Here is a 12601-nt window from a genome sequence, read left to right on the forward strand (position 1 = left end):
GACTCAACAGTGTCCTGCGAAAACCCATGAAATCCCCTAAGTTGCATCTGTAACTCCACTGGCTGCAAAAACAGCACCCTTTGGACCCTCACCAGCAACCATTATGTTCGTCTGTTTCTCATTAGTTCTTCTCTGTGCATAAATGATGTCCGGCACACAATTCAGGCCATCATCACCAGCAAACCCCAAAATATGCTTGCATTGTTGCAAGTGTTGAACATTTCAGCCATTAGGACAATCCGATACCTTCACTACCAGCACCCTTTCTTCGCCAACTTCGTCGCCTTCAGTTTGAGAACAAGATCGATACCACCTCCATTCTCGTCTACAATCTTTACATAGACACCACTGACGAAACCGACTCAGCCGACACTCATTTCCGACAATGGTTACTAGATAATAATCACCAGTGAGATTGGTTCCATGTCGAGAACCCCTAAGAAGTGTTGTCGTCGAATCATCACCATTGCATGCACTACTGGATTTTCTGTCACAACATACTTTCTCCAGCCTCACTTCCCGTTTATCCAGCCATCACCATCTCACGTTCAGCCTTCTTTAATTCTTAGTGGACTTGCATGAATATCCACTAAACCATCTTCTGTGTGACCTCCAGTGGGATTGACGTGCTAGCTTGATCCATTAGCTATCTTCTAGCCGTGAAATAGTTGGTTAATGCCGCCACATAATTTGTAACCTTGGCAGCCAAATTAAGCTCCAGACTCCCTTGATGCAGCAAGTAACTTTGGTGATTTTGTAGCAGATTAACTTAGATTCACATTTTTGTTGTTTATTCTTTGGATGATCATATTCACTTGTACTTTCTACAAAGCACTAAAATAGCGTCATTCGCCAAAATATTGAGCCCTAGCTAATATAAATATGGGTACAAAATGTAGCACTACGTGCTTATCAAAGAACCTCATTTCGATGAAGAAAATACGTTCTTTACTTTGTTAAAGGATGACTGCTCCACGTCCCAAAAAACTATTAACGTCGCTTACGCTCCACCGCCAGCTCTAGAACATTGGGACGATAGACGTGGCCGTAACATCGATGTGAGTCTTCTGGACGAGGTGACCACCGGTAATGAAGCTAGTGAGAGATACATGGCGTGGTACTTGGGTTGGGCTCGTCCTACTGTGATTAGGTAAATGACTGCTGAAGAATTGGCTCGTAAGAAGAAGATGGCATCGAAAGACCCAACAACAAGTCTTAAGTTCTTTGTAAGTATTTTAGAGTTGCTCTTACTATTTTAAGATTACATTATCGAATCATTCTATTAATTGTTTGTTGTTTAATTGAAAATAGAAGGAGCAGTTGAAGACCTTTGTGAAGGTGTTGTGTTGCGCGAAAGACCGAGGAGAGCCTTTGTCGACTGAAGAGCAAAGCAAGCACATTGACTATGCTTGCAATATTGACAATGAGGATGCCCATGAATTGTTCAAGCAAGCTGATGTTGAAGTAAAGAGGGAAGAAAAATCCAGGAGGGAAGCACAAGCCAAGCTGAATGCTGACAGAAAGAGGGCTCGTAGCGGTCGTGGTGGTGAAGGTAGTAGTAGTGGTAGTGTTCCTAAACGGGGACGTGGTCGTGGTCGTGGTCGTGGTGGTGAATGAATGCTTTCCTAGTTTATTTCTTTATGTTTTGGTGGACAAATGTTTAAGTTAATGGTGTAGACAAATGTTTCTTTAAGGTTTATGGGACATGTTTTCGTATTTTGGACAAAAAGTATTGGATTTCTAGTTGTTGAATGAATGGTTTGTTTAGCTATGTAAAGTTTCAATCTTTATACCGGCATGCTTTTTTTAATATACAGTGCCAACCGCACCAGGGACGGCATGGTTTTGAACTGTCATACTGTCGGCCCTGACACCCGTAATTATTTGCATACCAGGGTCGGCAGGGTATTCACATCACAACCTTCCCGGTTGTTACGCAGCCGGCAGGGTTTTACATTATCTACCATACCGGCTATTTGTTGCAGAAAACACCTTCTCCTGATGTCTAAAATCATCATAAAGTCGGCATGCTTAAAAATATGTTTCTTGCTGACCACATCATGGTCGGCACCCTAGTGACCAAATATCGTTCCAACGGTTTAACAGAAAATTGCATGTTCTCTTGATGCCTAATAGGCATAAAGTCGGCATGGTAATAACTTTCATACCCTGCCGGCCATATCAAAACCGGCATGCTAATGACCAAATACAGTTCCAGCGGATACACAGAAGAAACTGATCTCCTGATGCCTAAAATCATCATAAGGTCGGCAAGGTAACAAAATTCCGACCATGCCGGCCTGACTTAGTCGACATATTGGGGAAATAAAACAGTGCCGGCAGATTTAAATTTCAAATTTTTGCAAGTACAATTGCATTGATTGACTTGTACTTATACACTATAACGGCCAAATTTGGGCACCATCCTATAAATACACTATTTATCTCCACAAAACAACACACAACTATTTGCATATACTCTCCAAAGCTCATGTCATCATACACTCCATATAACTCACCCAATACCTCTCTACATACATATAACAATGGCTTCATTTGATTCTAATGAAGATTTGGCAATCACGCTTAGTATGCGGAAAAACAACTTAGACGTCAATCCTCTGAAGGGGTGGATTCCACAACCTTTTGGGCAAGGGTACACAACAAATTTAGCCAAGAGTTTGGGAATCCTAATGCAAGAAGTGTTCAACAAGTCCATGAGAGGCACCTAGTCATCAAAAACGCGATACTTGCTTTTTTAGCTCTCCAACCTCGGATTTTTAACACTCGCCCCTTCACCTTGTCCATTGCATAATTTTTAAGTAATTTTGTGGTTTATTTTACGTGATCCATGTTGTTTTATCTTCCAATGAAACACCACTAATAATGTAAGTTTGTTTTTTTGTTTTTGTAGCACGAAGTCGTAAAAGCGCGCTACTTGGAGGAAAAGGGGGAAGCATTCGCATTCGATGCAAGCTATCACTTCTTGGCAGAAAGAATCCTGGAGGATAACCCGGACTACTTGGATGTTGTATCGTCTTCGGAGGAGGAAGATTGATGGATTTAGAAGTTTTTGTATAGGTTTTGTGGGTAGACCTCTATGTAAACCCTCACGAGACTATAACTCGTCCACTAGGGTCGCATAGGGGTTCAAAGGCTTGATGCACATGCTAAGTGCATTCGTTTTTCCGTCAACAAGGAGTTGTATTTTATGTTTCAATCAATGTATTAACCAAAATTGCATGAATAAAGTGAATTGCATCTATTAGAATTCAGTTTTTTTTTTTTTTGGGATAACCAAAGTCGACAAGGTTATAAGATTACTACAGTGCTGGATAAATTCTAGTCGGCAAGGTAAGAAAGTTAATAAATGCCGACTAAAAAAATCCGGCAAGGTAATAAATCAATACCATGCCGACTACCTACGCATTTATAACAGTCTCCTTTGTGTCAAAAAAATATTGCAGTCGACTTCTTCTTCATTTGTATACCTTGTCGGCCATACTAGGTCGGCACTTATTTCTTCATTCGTCGACCTTATCGGCCTAGTATGGTCGGCATGATCTTCATTAGTCGACCTTGCCGACCTTTCAAACTTTCAGAATTGAAAGTGTGGATTTTTTTTTTTTTGATTTTAAGTATGATTTCATACAACAGATTTGCAATCACCTTTTAGAAGTGTTTCGTTTATGTACTTCATTTTCGTTGCAAGTGATATTCTCAAAAAAAAAAAAAATTCTCACCAAAAATCATCCCACAAAAGTTCAATCAAAAACAAAATTTCATAACTTCAATTCCTAAGTTTTAATCTATTCAATCAATCTAAACTCAAATAATTAACCTAATCAAAAAATTTAGTGTTAATTAAACAAGGGCATATTAGCCATTTAGAAAATATAAGGTTAAGAGGTGGCTTGGTTTTACTTCATAATGACCATATTTTGTCTTACTGGGTATACCCCAACTAATCTGGGTATTACCCCAATCAAGCCAGGTTAAAAAAACCAGCTAGATGATTAAAAGCTCATTAGAGTTTGCCCCGGACAGGGATGGTCTCCAATAAGCTCCCAAATCACCAACTTCAAATGAAAAACATAAAAAGTAGATGTAAAGACCTCGGGGAAAAATTGGACTTACACATGTTGCCTCGTTAAAACCTTGACAAGGAAAACCCACTGTGGTAAAGCCCTGACCAAGGAAAGAGTACAACTCTCCAAAAAATATGACAACATTAAAACTACCTAAAAAGAAAAATTACATTTATAATCCTTCAGAATCATAGGAATTCGTCGTTCTCCATCGGTGTCCGATGAGCTGTCTTCTATGGTTGGCAATATGTATGTCGCCACAAGTAAATTGTGGAAGTTGAGCGTCCTCACTCGTGATAGAACTATCAATATATGGTCCTGAGCCTTTCTATTAATAGCAAGACTAATAGAAATGTCACGATGGCTTATCCAGGATAAGAAATTCGTCCTCTTGGAGATTGAGAATGACGGTATAGCCTTTTCTGCAATCAAGAACTTATAAGATAGTTTCGCTGAAGATTTGGGTGTTCTCTGTGTCAACAAGTTCTCAACTCCCTCACTTCCTGCTAGGAGTACGTTAAAATGAAAAAAAATTGGTTCAGCAGTAGTAGTACTACTACGCTGGGCACTTGCAATGGCAACACTATTTTCCGATATCATACGGCGGATCCAACTCTATGCGATTGCGCGTTCTTCATTTTTAAAGTGTTGTGTTTTTCTGAATCGAAAGGGTGTAATTTCTTAAATAAGTTTTTTGGTGACTATGATTTTTTTCTGAGGGGACCATGATTTGATAAGGCCATCTAACCTATAGTTATAAGGGATGTCCTAGTAAGTATTTTACTTATTTGTTTTATCTTTTTTTAAAAAAAAATTAAATTCTTTTTTTTTTAATAATGGTTATGTTAAGAGAAAAACAAACAAATCTAGTCGAACTTGAGGTTCTGCTAGGAGAAAATAAATAAAAAAGTAGTCGAACTACATGAATAGAAAAAAGTTCAGCTAGCGAAAAAAATGTGCACTATCCGAGCTCAATATAAGAGTTTACAGAGAATAGTTTATCCAAAGAGAAAATATTTGTGAACTATTTGTTATGGTCCTTATGCTTCTCTCTGGATGATGGCAAAAGGAATCATTAGCCAAATATTTTTAGCTATAATCTTGTGTTGATTTGATCTTTATTCTTCCAGTTGATCTCTGACATTGCAGTTGATTAGGAGGTGATCCACAATCTCAACTTCACCATTGCATAGGCTGCACATAGTGTCGCCAATCTCAAACCCTCTTTTGAGGAGGTTATCAATTGTTGGTATTCCATTGTGAATAAGAAACCATACAAACATGTGTGCTTTAAAAGGGATATGTTTTTTTCTCCAGATATACTTGAAAGAAAAAATGCTTCATGTTTGAAAAAATTGTACATGCTATTTGTAACCCTCATTGGTGGATGATAAAATTTTAATTGTTATAGAAAAAGGTTCGTTGAGACTTGTGAAGATTTTCGATTTTAGACTTAAAACTAAAAATAAAGAAAAACTAAATTCAAAATTGATATCAGGATTTTAAAACTAGACCAAGGCTCCAGATTTCACTATAACACATGATAAGATGATGATAAAAATTTCAAAACCCTAATTATCTTTTAAGTCCTTTTATTCCTTAATTCACAAATAATCAGGAAAATCCTCAAATATTAATTGTATTCCTTAAGCATAAATTATCAATGGTTAAACAAAGAATAAACTATCAAGTTGAGTCACAAGTAATTTAGAAAATTATGCAAACAATTAAAAACTCTGCAAAAGCAGTGACTGAGTGAATTATAAATTAAAAATTAGAGAAAACAAAATAGTTACCATCATTCATGCGTAAATTGCTTCCTCCGTCGCCTTGATTACGTGAGAATTAACTCATCATGTTGGAAACACGCTCAAAACTCATATTTATTGCTCAAAGTGCTCAAAATTCATGATCGAAAGAGAATAAAATAATTAAAACTGGAAATTTGCAACACTTATATTCGTTGCAAAAGAACTATTACAAAAAACGTAAAAAATAAACTGTCGCAGAATTAGCGACTGTCTTCATCAGCACTTTTTTTTCGTGTTTTTCCTCCTTATACAGCAGCAGAAAAATATTTTTTGCAACACTGGTTATCCCTATGTTCTTCTCCCAACTCCCCTTACCCTCTTTAGACTTCCCCAGCACCTTATAAATACTCGTCGGACCAAGAATAATGTCTCATAACTCAACAAAATCACCCATAACTTAACAGTAATGAAAAATCTTCTCCAGAATGTATTATTCATTAATTTATCTCCTCGATGTATTCTCGTGCCAAAATACTCCCATCGCGTTCAGTAATCTTCCAGAAGTGGTCAAACACGCAGCAGGCACACAAAAACTTCTCGATCACACACTCAAAACTCGGAATGGAACCCGAGATACTCTGTTTTCTTCCACGCGAGAATCTTATCAATTTTAACCAAAACAATCAACCATACCATGCTTGTTAAGACCAATCAATTCATCCCAACAAGTCTCAGCTATTGAGTCTCCTTCAATCCTGTCCAAAATACGAACCCTAATTCTGCCCCTTGACTGCATATTTTCCCGCCAATTTATGTATTCAAATGAAAAAGATGAAGGGTGCCCCTTATCCTCAGAAGGGGTCCCTTTAGCAGTTGTACTGCAGTAACCTTAGTAATTCGGTGGGTTCCTTTAACACTTTTGGGGGTGCCCCGAGTACTTTTCTGGGTGCCTTTTAACATATTCCTGGGGTGCCTTTAGTAATTTTCGCGGGGGGTGCACAACATTATTTTTTTCGAGCCAATTTTTCCACAAGAGTGTATTTCTCCGGAAAACACCTACACATACATAAAACACCATAATAAGGACATAATCGGGCACTAACATTACATAAAATTGATAACAAATCAGATACAAAAAAGTGTCTATCAGTGGAGTAACCTGCATGTAAAGAGGATGATATGGTATTCTCTATGTCATTTAGAGTCGGAGGCAGTCCAATTACACTAAGTATGTCATTCAGTTCAGCTACAACCTATGGAGAAGGACTCTCTCTTAGTTTGGTTCTCCACGCACCCTGATGTATTAAGTCAGCCGCTTTGGCTTGCTTTTGGTTTTTAGCTTATAAGCTTTCCTGTGAATTTCTATGAAGGGAATGGCTCCCTTCCATGCATCTTGATAGAACTTGACCTATGTCCCTCTGCAAATAGAGAATTTGGAGTTCCATTGCATAATACCCTCTGCATTTTGTATACCTTTCCAGAAACCTCTCACATGAGTAGATTGGTACTCTTTATGACAAATATCATCCTTATCGGATCTAGTTTTATGTTGTATCGACCACCTTTCTCCACAAGCTTTGTTTTCCCTATGTGTACTTCCAACTCCACTTTGCAACATAGTGGTTGTTTTTAGACTTCTTGTCTCTAAACCTCCCAATTCTTTAGGCACACAGATTTTTACTTTGTTGTTTGGAGTACGATCCAAATGAATTATTATTCACATGCGTGAATCTAGAAGTCGAAGGCGCACGGATACTAACGAAACTAAGTAGCTAGGGGTAGTCTGCTTGGTCTCAACTATACGAAGTTTGGTATTAGATTTTGTATAGCTGCTTAATTCTGAGAGTATTCAAAACTGGATTAGGTCTCGTGGTTTTTCTACATTTGCGGTTTCCTCGTTAACAAAATCTTGTTGTGCCATTTACTTTATTATTCCGCAATTATATTTAATTTATATAATTTAAAGTAAATTGTACTTGTACATTAATTCCGTAACACTTTATATTGATCCTATAGAGTTTCGGTTTAACACTGTACCTATTATCAAGTGCACACTTTGTTGTCGTATCGTCTCGATCTTGTATTCATAGTCAATCACACAAGTGATCTTGTTGTTGTATTGTCTCGATATCGTATCCATAGACGATCACATGGAGTGTGAACCGAATCTGTTGTATTGTCTCGACTATGTCCGTAAACGATCACATTCGGTAAAGGACTTATATGTGGATAATTAAATATTGTGGTGTATTTGGGTACCCTCGTCTTTTCATGTCGTAATACAATCTTTTATGTGCAATTGAATAAAAAATTGGTTAGATCTTTTTTGTTGTGGTGTATTTTTCTTTTTTTTTTAAACCCCTTGGAATCCTGGCTCCGACTCTGACTGTGTGCATGTTGGTGAAATGACCGTAATTGGTTTGGTTCTTTTATTTCTTAATATATATGACAAAAGAACAAGTTCTTCACTATAGCTTTCTTTGTCTATTTTGCAATGATTGTTGTTGCATTTTCAGAATGGCTTTATATGTTGAGATGACTGTGAAATTAGTAAAAGACCATCTGATTTTATCTTCATGGTTGGTTGCAGATCTTATGTTTTGTTTATGTTGTTAACTGAAGGTGGATTGCATACCAGAGTTTAGTACGAGGGTCTATAAACTCATCCACTTTCATATTGAAGTTGTTGTTGGAGTTGGTTCCTAATTTTACATCTTTAAGAGTTATACCTTCTATCAATTTGTATCTAAAAGCTTCAAAAGTTTTGTTATTTCCAATCCGCCAAATATAAAACTAGCCCATTCAAGACAACAACATATCTTGTTCAAAATCCAATTATCTTTGCGGCTGCTATCATCAAGCATAAAATTTGAACCCACATTGATTCCTCCTCATTAATCGTTCTCCAAAAAAGCTTTGATAACATGGATTCATTGAGAATTCTAATATTTTAAATTTCAAACCTCCCTTCTCTTTGGTAAGCATATAGATATCTAAGCTTTGAAATAAGGACCTTTACTTGAATATTTTATCCCACCGGTATTTTTTTGAAGGCTTTCAAACTTGTTAATAGTTTGTTGAAGCATTTTAAAACAACTCATCTGGAATCGAGACATTGTACTCTAAGCTACATGAATTTCAGTACTCTCCTTCCTGCTTGGTTGATAAGTTGATTCATCCTACCACTGTTGGAGTTTGTTTTGCATCTTTTTATAAGTTTGATGAAAAAATTTATTCTTATCTCTGCCAATGAAAAGGTTGATGCCAAGGTTTTTTTTTTCTCTAATTAATGGCATAACTTTCAAACCCATGGTTCCTCTAACATCTTTGTTATCTTCTTCATTTAGATTTTTACTGAAGTGTATACTGGATTTACTGAGGTTAACCATCTGATTAGAGGCTTTGGTAAATCGTTGAATGATTTTTCTAAGGTTATTGAGAGAATTTCCCGAGGTTGAGTTGAAAAGGATGCAATCATCTGCGAAAAATGTTGGTGTTACATCATGCATGGAAAAACTCAAAAATATATTGATAATGTGTTAATATATTTTTTAGTTTCTTCATTAGTATCATAAAAGTGAGTTTTATGTGTTAATAATACAGTGTCTCGTGTTGCAAATATGTGTTTTTGCATAATATTAATATTTGCAAATTAATATCGTTATATATATAATTCTTCTTATGCAACATGATTTTTTTTTTTTTTGCATATGGATTCTTTCTTTCGCATATGACGATAATTAATCAAACAAATTTTTGGTTAGTATTATTTAATTGTATAATGTAGACAAGTAGATAGATCGTTGTTATTCAATGATGATTAATTGGGGTTATGGTTATGATACATTATCTTCGTACTTAATATGAACCTAAAAGTGTGCTTTTCGATTTTGAGATATCTAATTGTTCATTGTATTTTGTTGTTAACAACTTGAATTCAATATAATGATTAGTTCAGTAATGTAGAGATCATTACAAGAGAAATTTCCACATCTATGTTATGAGAATGTTATGGTATCATTCTACTTGTTGTATAAATGTGACCGAAAAGTGTGTCTGTTAGATTTTGAGTTCAACTTGGATTATCTTATGTTATGGTATCTCTTAGATTTCTACTTATTCTCTTATAAATGTTATGGTATCTTTTACCGGTCATTATCTTGTGTTGTGAACAACTTGAATTCAATATGTCTTTATGCTTACTTAGGTAAAAGAGATAGACTATCATTTGATTGTTATAAACATGGTATTAAAAGTGAGATTTGAGAGTTTTGAGTTAGTTTTGTTGTGCATTCTCTAATTTATACATTTATTACCAGAAATCATTTGACCGCAGGTTGGAGGAACAAAGGGACTGGTGTGTTGAAAGATTGTCCAGGAAAAGAACCAGACTCTCTCATGTTGATACTTACAGGGATTCTCTGGAATTTCATAGGTGGGAGCACGAAATAAAGATTAGGGTGTTGCTCGATATATTCTATAGTGTTAGAGTTTAATCATGTGAAATATAGAAACATGTGTTTTGGGTTGCTTGGTTATAGTTTTTGATTCTTACAATTTCTTACGATCACTGAATTATATTGAATTGACTAATGATTTACAAATTCTGATCCCATGTCATATATAATAAAATTCCAACGACTAAAATCATAGGATTGTAAATAAAAAAAATGAGATTAGTATTATATTAAGGATGGGTGTATTTTGTTTTCAAGATACGACATCAAAGAATAAGTTAGAGATAGGAAGGCCTTTGACCCGAAAAAACAAATGGAGAATTTAAAAGAAATAAAAGACTTTAATTGAAATTTTCAAATGAAGAAATGATATTTTACTATTTTGATCGGTAAGGAATCTGGTGCTGAAGATCTTCGAACTCAGATTACTAGTATCGTCGCCCAATAACTTTACTATTATATTATCATGATATATGCTGAAATGACATTTCATTCATAATTTTTAAATGACATGTAACACCCCGTGTTTTTAGAATGGCACATGCTGAAAGATGCGCCATGGCATGAGATGAAGCTTCATCTCAAGTTTCTGTCGTGTTAAGAGGAATATTGGCCTAGAGCCAATATTGAATCATGATGATGCATTAGGCCAGTTGGACAGGTGGCCTTGAACGTTGCAGCGCAATCATTGCGGATTATGAGGATGATTGGCTTATGGCCAATATTGCTCAATCAGTGTGCATCAGGCCAGAGAGGGCTAGCCGAGTGAATATTGCACCATCATCGTGGAATAGCCAGAACGAGTATTGCGTAATCGTGGGGCGCAATCATTGTGCGCAATCATTGTACACAATCATTTTACATGAATAGTGAAGCAAGCATATCAATCCTCTCCCCTTTTCTAAGTTGTAGAAATTGCAAGTTAACATATATAGGGAGGGGTAGCTGGTTGAAGGTGCATATGCGGACTATGCGCCAAGTAAGCTTCATAGCTTAGCCGAAAGAGTATAAATGATGCGTAAGCCTAATTTATAGCTGTGTAGCCTTGTGAAGAGGGCATTTGATGCTTAGGCATCACTATTCCATGTCGCGTACCCGATAATGCATAATCATTGTGCATTATGACGGAATGGCCTATACGGACTAGGCCATTACCATTTTTGCTAGACCACATCCTTGCAAATGAGTTTTCTTAAGTTTTTGTCCCTTCCTTGATGAACTACGGTCTGTGTTTGATCCCTTTGGAATAGGAAAGGGTACGTAGGCAGCCACAATGAGGTGCTGCATTGCCAGTCCAGCACGTTGGCCCCACATATCATCTAAGCTCGGTAGCTCGATGCAAGAGATGATTATGGACAAGCTTGATGACGTTTAGTTGCATGCCATCAAGTGGATGCTCATACTTCCTATCAAGTTACAAAGAGTTGTAAGCGAGGTAAGGTATGGAATGGAAAAAGGCTTAGAGAGGCCTAAGCATAAGTTCAAGACATATCCCTTATGCTTGGACAAGACTCGGCATTATGATGGTTTCTCAGCTAGATAGAAAATTCAGTAATGAAATTCCTACGTTGAGACAAAGCCGGTGATGCATGCAAGATGCACTGGCCTTGGCCTTATGGCCTTATATCCTTTTGTGGACAAGGGTAAGTTTGGAACGGTGTGGAAGCTAAGTTAGTTGCGTCATGATTGCGGAGCATGCTTGCAAGGGAAAATGGACGTGCATTTGCCTAACTCTAAGGCCCGGACTGTAGCATCACCATGGCGCATTGGGGAAGTTATGGCCTGCGTGCTTAGGCCACTAGGCGTAATTTTCCGGTCCGTCATAGTTGGTATCAGAGAAAGTTGCGAGATAACTCTAGCGACTGTCCGGAGTGGACTCATTAGCGACTATTTTCCTTGAATGGAAACTTTAAAGTTGGAGAGTATGCCAACTTTTGTGCAGAAACGGTTTGTAACTGCTATGCCAGTTACTTTGCAAATCAAGTAGAACTTGTTTATCCGTTGTGAGTTTGCCAGAAAATTCGTCTGGGACAGTTGGCTGGTATCATACTACCACTGGCATAGGGATTGACCACCCCTCATCCGTCTGGGACGGCGTTCATTGTCATGTTGAGCTAGCAGCCCATTATGATGGTTAAATGGAAATCCGTAAGGGACGGTGGCTTGTATCCCACTGCATTGGCATTAGAGTTTGGTCCTCACAGTGTTACGTTCAATGACACATTCAACCTCGTGAACTTCAGGTATTCCTGAGTGTGTAGTATGTGATGCACATTTAGGATTACCTTTGTTTATGCATTCATGG

The sequence above is a fragment of the Papaver somniferum genome, chromosome 1, assembly GCF_003573695.1.
Source record: "Papaver somniferum cultivar HN1 chromosome 1, ASM357369v1, whole genome shotgun sequence".
NCBI classification, from domain to species: Eukaryota; Viridiplantae; Streptophyta; class Magnoliopsida; order Ranunculales; family Papaveraceae; genus Papaver; species Papaver somniferum.